Raw genomic sequence first — 7641 nt, forward strand, 5'->3', positions numbered from 1 at the left:
ACACTCAACCGACTGAGCCACCCAGGCACCCCAGGGACTTTTTATCTTCTAATGAAGTGATTCTCCTCTTTTGTGTAAAAGAAAAATAATTTGGTTGCTCTTGGCTCCCAGACTGGGTTTCAGAGAAACCGTGGCAAAGGAGAGAGAGCTGTGGTTCCGGATCCAAAACGTTCAAGGTCTAGCTCTGTGCTTTCTTCTGAACTTGTCACCCCAGCAAGTCACTACCATAATGCCTGTGTGGCAGTGGAGTCATTTTTGATGACCAGATACCCGTTCCCACCTCCTCCCCCATGGCCAGCCTCTACCATAGAGGCTGGGGAAACCTAAATACTTGCTTTTGCAGCTTCCCTTGCATCTGGGTGTGGCGTTGTGACAAAGTCTTGAATAAAAAGTCTTTTTTTTTTTTTTTTTTTTTTTTTGAGAGAGAGGAGAGAGCATGCATGAGTTGGGGGAAGGGCAGAGGGAGAGGGAGAGAGAAAATCTGAAGCAGGCTCCATACCCAGCGCGGAGCCCGACACAGGGCTTGATCTTACAACTGTGAGGTCACAACCTGAGCAGAAATCAAGAGTCAGACACTTAACCTACTGAGCCACCCATGCAGCCCAGTTGGATACAGACTCTTTAAGAGTGGAAGTCTGCTGGGAGATTTGTGGGAGAGCTTTGTTTTTCCTAACAGAAGAGTCAGATGCCCCTGACACCTCTTTGTTTGCTTCTTCCTGACTTGAAAGCAGATGTGATGGCTGGAGCTAAGGCAGCCACTATGTGGCCACAAGGGAAAGGTCAAGAGAATTATAGACATGCTGGTCCTACCTCCAGGTTTCTTATGTGAAAATTTTAAGTCCATGTTTGTGTAAGCCACTGTTAGTTTGGGTTTCTACTTTCTGCAGCTGAAAGCATTCTTATGTGGCATAAATAGGTATCATTTTGGGTTTATAGTGAATACCTATTGTTTGTCAATCCAGAATCCATTTCTCTTTCATCTGGTACCAGCATCCCAATTTTCCTGGGGGATCCCCTCTTTGTCCACTCTCAACCCGTGTAGTTCTGGTGGAACTGACTTTACTCCTGTCTGCACCCTAGGCTCAGTCAGAACATTGTGCTCCCACCTCAGCCTTATGGATAGATAGACTGAGGGATGGTCTGTGCCTCAGACATGGCCAGTGGCGCTCAATCCCAGGACCTTTGTGATGACCCCTGGAAAGAGCATCTCTCTTGGCATGGCTTCAGGAAGATATGAACTTGAGAGTCTGGCTGATGCAGAGGGAAGCAGGGTGGAGAGATGGGATCGCGACTGAGTTTTAGATCCAGCCCCACTTGGACTTTTCAGTTGCTTCAGTGGACTCATATTCATTGCAGGAGTCTCAACTCGCCGGTTGGGTGAGGCCAGATAGCCCTAAATAAAAGTTCTGAGCACAGAACACAAAATCTTGTCAAAGGTGAATCCATTTTTAGCTGAATCCTAGAGATGCTTCGTTTATGGCAGGACACCAGAAGCCAGTCCTTAGGTACCTCATCCTTGGGTCTCGGTAATGTTTTGTTCAGACCTTTATTAGAGGATCTAGTTCAAGGTGTTGCCTCTGTTCCATGTGGATCTGCCCTTTTGCTAGATTGGGAGGCAGCAAACAAGCTCCCTGGCCTGGTTGCCATGAGGCATGTTTCCCACCTGACTGTCTTCTGCATTTATCTCCTTGAGATTACTCTAAAATCCATCCTACGTCTAATGGTCTGGCCTTGTACCTTCTCTTCCCGGATTCTGGGCCTTCCTGCCATGTGTTGTTTTCTGTGAAGGGGCTCGGTGTCCCAGATCCCTCTGTCCACTTCTCATCATCCCATCTCTGCCCTCCCTACCCTGGAGAAGGCTTTCCAGCCTGTGATCTTCAGCAGGGTCTCATTGGGTGACCTCCTGTCCCCTTAGGAGATCCCTCCAGCACCAGAAGAGGCAGAAAAACATCTTCTTTGATAACAGAATGGAAATCATAAAGCACAAGAAAAGTAAGAAAAAGCATTTATTCTGTTTTTTTCATTAACATTTTGCTGTATAAAATTCTGTACTTATGACAAATAGTTCAAACATCCAAACACTGCAGGGCAGCAGGGAAAACAAACATTTCTCTCACCATCATGTGATGCCACCAGCCCATTTTCTGGAAGGCAATTGCTGTCACGTTTTTTGTGTGTCTGTCCAGGAACTTTCTAGGCAAATACAGGTGTGTGTGTGTGTGTGTGTGTGTGTGTGTGTGTGGAGTGTGCATATTCATGCATGTGTAACAAGTACTGAGTGCCTATGGTGTGACAAGCCCTGTTTTGATTCCTGGGAAGATGGCAATGTACAAATAAGTGGAGATCCCTGACCCGATGGGGCTTTCACTGTCTGTCAGGAGATAGACAATAAATAAATGAATGTATAATATTTCAGGTGTTGATAAGCGCTATGATACTAATAAAATGGGGCAAGGGGCCACACAGTGACTAGACGTGTATGCTATTGTAGACACATGGTCAGGTGGGGGTGGAGTGTGGGTGCCTTGTCAGTGGAGACTGGGAGGCAGATAGTTGGAGAAGGATGTTTCAGGCAGAGTGACAGTAAGTGCAAAACCCCGGGGGCAGGTTGTAGTTGGCTCCTTGGAGCAGCAGCTGGTGGGAGGCCCAGGTGGCTAGAACAGAAAGCTCTGGGAAAAGAAGCAGGGGACGGGACCTTTCATGTTGGCCAGGGGGACTTTGACCATTTTCCCAGCGGGACAGAAAGACCTGAAGGGTTTTGAGAGTTGTGAGCTGACTCACGTTCTCCCGGGATCTCCGGGTGCCGAGTGGGGAATGGAGCGCGGGTGTGGGTCGGTGAACACAGTGGGGCAGTGGGGGGATGCCTGTGGCTGACATCAAGGAGGGGGAGCCCAACGCTGGAGTTTCTGCCCCATTAGAAAAGGTAGTCGCCGAAATCGCTCTCAGGACCCTATCCTGAGTGACTAGTGGGAAGCTGTCGCCATTGCTGAGACAAGGAGGGCTAAGAAAAAAGCAGGTTTGGTGTGGGTAGAAATAGAATTTGGTTTAATTTTTTATTTTATTTATTTAAAACATTTCTTAATGTTTATTTTTAAATTTTTTTTTCAACGTTTTTTATTTATTTTTGGGACAGAGAGAGACAGAGCATGAACGGGGCAGGGGCAGAGAGAGAGGGAGACACAGAATCGGAAACAGGCTCCAGGCTCCGAGCCATCAGCCCAGAGCCTGACGCGGGGCTCGAACTCACGGACCGCGAGATCGTGACCTGGCTGAAGTCGGACGCTTAACCGACTGCGCCATCCAGGCGCCCCTCTTAATGTTTATTTTTGAGAGAGGGAGACCAAATGTGAGTGGGGGAGGGCACAGAGAGAGGGAGACACAGAATCCGAAGCAGGCTCCAGGCTCTGAGCTGTCAGCACAGAGCCCGACATAGGGCTCGAACTCACAGACCGTGAGGTCATGACCTGAACTGAAGTCAGAAGCTTAAGTGACTGAGCCACCCAGGCGCCCCTAGAGTTTGGTTTTAGACAAGTTAAGCTCAAGATCTCTATTACATGTTCAGGTGGAGGTGCCCGGAGAGTTCGGGGCAGAGGTCTGATGAGCTCTCCATTTGGGGGTTATGATAGAGTGTAGACACATTTTGAAGCTCTTCCCCATCAACAGGAGTCTGTTTTCCACCCCTCGAATCTGGGCTGGTCTAGTGATGTGCTGTGACTCATAGAAGGCAGCAGAAGTGACCTGTGAATTCTGAGCCCAAACCTCAAGAGCCTTTGGATCCTGTGACTGCTATACACGGAAGCCCAGTGAGGGACACATGGCCCGGTCACCCAGCTGACAGCCTGCTAGACCCAGACTTGTGTGGGAATGAGGTCATCCCGCTGGCCAGCTGACCCCAGGCGCCTGAGATGGCCTGGTCAGCCCAGATCAGATGACAAACCTGGTTGAACCAGAGTCAGGAGTCAAAAAAGTTGTTGTTTCAAGCCACCAAGTTTTGGAGTGATTTGTTATGGAGCGAAAGCTGACGTGTGCAGAAATGATCAGTATCGAGGTGATGTTTTTATGTATAAGGCCATCATTATCCTTTTCTTACTCAAATGAGATCATGATGCCCTTCAGCAGCTTGCTTTTTCCACTTAATGACGTGACTAATGGCAATTTCCCATGAGGTGCATCACAATCTCCCTCATTATTTTTAATAGCTGGACGAATGTGTTGCAAATGGCTCAGCCAGTATCCTGGTTTTTGCGATCTCAGAGCTGTGGTGAACATTCCTATATACGGTATTTATGCACATGTGTATTTATCAGATAAGGTCTCCCAAATACGATTATGGGTCAAAGGGATTTGCGTTTAGAATATTAATATTTGTCAAGCTATCTTCCCAAATGATTTACTAATTCATACTTCCTTATGTGTGGCAGCGAGTGTATATATCAACCCCCTACCAACACTAGATATTTGCCGATCTGAAAGGAAAAGAAAATGTATTTCATTACTGTTTTATTTGCATTTTTAAATTATGGATGAGGTGGAGCATATTCTTATGTGTTTAGTACCCATTTGTATGTTTTTTCCCTATGAATCTCTTATTTCTGCTCTTTGCTCATTTTCCATGGCTTGTTTAACCTTCTTAAAAACTGAACTATAAAAAGGTCAATGGATATTAAAGAAATGTTACCATGTTTCGAAACAGTTTCTAGAAACAGACTTTTACACTTGAGTTCCAGAGAAGTTTGCAAAGCAGTGAAAAATAATTTCCTACATTCATAAAGTGTTTGACAATCACAAAACACTTTACAAGCACCGTCTAATATAACCCCTCTGCTATCTTCTGAGGCAGGTCTTCTTATCCCATTGATTTAATGGACGAGGAAGGTGAGATTCAGAGATTTCAGTACCGTTAGGTGGGGAAAAAAATCTCGCGATACTTTGAAACGGGCATGAAACAATGACTGTCTTCAGTCCAGCACACTCTCCGGGGTATCTGCAAACTTTCCTCGTGTTTGAGTTTCCTTTCCAACTCTTTGAATTGTAGACACTTGATGTTAAGGCAAATGCTCCTTGTCCGTAGAAAGACACATGGATTGGCGGAGATGGAATTGATAATGTCCTGATGGCGATGGTCGCTTTCCGTCTTGATGGGTCATTCATTTCAGCCTTCCTGATTGCCCCTGCAATGTTCTTTTAGTCTGTTCTTTTAGTTCTCCTTGGAGACGCTATGACGTCCTCCTGGCTCCCTCATCAGCGAGTTAAATGAAACTTTGACACTTGTTCATTTTCTATTTGCATGATTTTACCTTAAAAAAGTTATCGTGCAGGGTGCCTGGGTGGCTCAGTCTGTTGAGCGTCCGACTTCGGCTCAGGTCATGATCTCCGGTTGGTGAGTTCGAGCCCCGTGTTGGGCTCTGTGCTGACAGCTCAGAGCCTGGAGCGTGTTTCAGATTCTCTCTCTCTCTCTCTCTCTCTCTCTCTCTGCCCCTCCCCCACTCATGCTTTGTCTCTCAAAAATGAATAAACATGGGGCGCCTGGCTGGCTCAGTCGGTTAAGCGGCCGACTTCAGCTCAGGTCATGATCTCGCAGTCTGTGAGTTCGAGCCCCGCGTCGGGCTCTGTGCTGACAGCTCAGAGCCTGGAGCCTGTTTCAGATTCCGTGTCTCCCTCTCTCTGACCCTCCCCTGTTCATGCTCTGTCTCTCTCTGTCTCAAAAATAAATAAACGTTAAAAAAATTTAAAAAAAATGAATAAACGTTAGGAAAAAAAAAAAGTTACCACCCAACTTTTCTCAAGTTTCTAGTCCACACAGTTCGACTAGGAGCCTGTCAGGGTCTGACTCAGGGATGTCTAACAGGGATTCTTTATTATTACTATTATTATTTTCAGCGGCAGAGAGCTCTTTGAAAGCTGATGAAAGCAATGGACCCTCTGCCTGGGAAAATAAACACACAGGCAGACACACACAATTTGCACGCTCTCTTGAGAGTTCCTTGGCCTCTGGCACACTGGTTTAAGAACTCCTAGGACAGAGTCTGGAGTCAGGATAGCTGCTTCAGATCACAGGTAGAAAGAGGTAGAAGGGAGAGGTGGGAAAACGGCTTTTTTTCCGACGCTTGCTGAATTCTTACCGTGTGCCAAACTGTACTAACTCGTTTAATTGTCACAGAAACCCTGAGAGACCACAAATTGTTGCTGCAAAGGGCACACGTCACTTGCCCAAGGACACACAGCTGGTAGGGATTCTTAAGTGACTTCTTTGCACTGCAGATATAAGGTAAGGAAATAAAATAGTTCTTGGGGGGGAACACATAAATCCCTAGGGAGGAAAGGTTGCTGCCCCCCCATCCCACCCACATTCAACTTTAAATCTGTGCTGAACCTGAGACATTCTGGTCACCTGAGGCTCTTCTGGTTGGCCAAACCCTGTTTCTAGAGGCTTCTAGAGGGAGTTTTGTGATGGGAAAGGGGATAGGGATTGTGGTGGTTAATTTTATGTTAACTTGACTGGGGCCACGGGGGGCCAGGTATTTGGCTGAGCATTATTACGGGTGCTTCTGAGAGGTGTTACTGGAGGAGTTCAACCTTTGAACGGTAGACTGAGCAAAGCAGATTGCTCTACCCAGTGTGGGTGAATGTGAGGCCTGCGTGGAACAGAAAGGTGGGGGAACAGAGAACTGGCTCTCTGCCTGTCTCTGAGCTGGGACTTTGGTCTCGTCTTGTCTTCAGACTCAGATCGGAGCCCAGGCCGTCTGTTTTCCTGGGTCTTTGGCTTGACCCCTCTGGTCACGGGGCTTCTCAGCCTCCATAACCATGAGGGCCAATGCCTTGTAATAAGGAAAAGAAATGTACACACAGTTCTGTTTCTTTGGGGAAGCCAGGCTTACACAAGGAGCCCAGAGCAGAGTGGACGTGAGCCTTTTTTATTCCACCTGGAAGCCTGGACATCTGCGATCGCGTCCGTGACCCTCATGTTGCCAGACCATGAGAAATGGCTGCAAGAGGTCTAGAAGAAGAGTCCTCTGCCTAGCCTAGGGCTTCCATGACCCCGGAGGGGTGGGGGAGAGGAGCAGTCAACCCTTCCTCTGGCTCATGAGAGGTGGCCTGGAGGCTAGAGCGAGGCAGCGGGGATGTTCGCAACTTGAGGGGGTCTGCAACAGAGGATGTGGAATAAACCCCAGGAGGGGATGGAATAAGGTGGTATATGGCCAGGGAGGGGAGGTCACACCTGAGGCCAGACCAGCCGAGGCTGTACCCAGTGGATGTCCTCAGGGGAATCATAGAGACAGCTGGGAAGCTGCTGTCCCCTCCCTCCAGCTACGGAGGTGGTGTTTATATAAACACGTGCCCAGCCCCACAGTCTGTTAACGGACTCTTTTGCTCCCCCAGCCCTTAGCCTTCTTCCATCTAGAGCTTGCTGGAGCCTAGGCGTCCGTGATAACATTCATGGGCTCCAGCCACGTCTAAGTGTACAAAGCATGCTCACTTTTCAGGGGGAACAGTCTGATTCTGGTGTATTGTATGCCTGAGGGCAGAGCTAGGTCGCTGCCCCCAAAATACAGGTGAGAAAGCTGAGGCCCAGAGGGACTGGATGGATGGCAAGGTTCTGCAGCAAATCAGAGAGAATGCAGGACTAAGACCCAGGCTTCC

This window comes from Neofelis nebulosa, chromosome 8 (genome assembly GCF_028018385.1).
Source record: "Neofelis nebulosa isolate mNeoNeb1 chromosome 8, mNeoNeb1.pri, whole genome shotgun sequence".
Classification (NCBI taxonomy): Eukaryota; Metazoa; Chordata; class Mammalia; order Carnivora; family Felidae; genus Neofelis; species Neofelis nebulosa.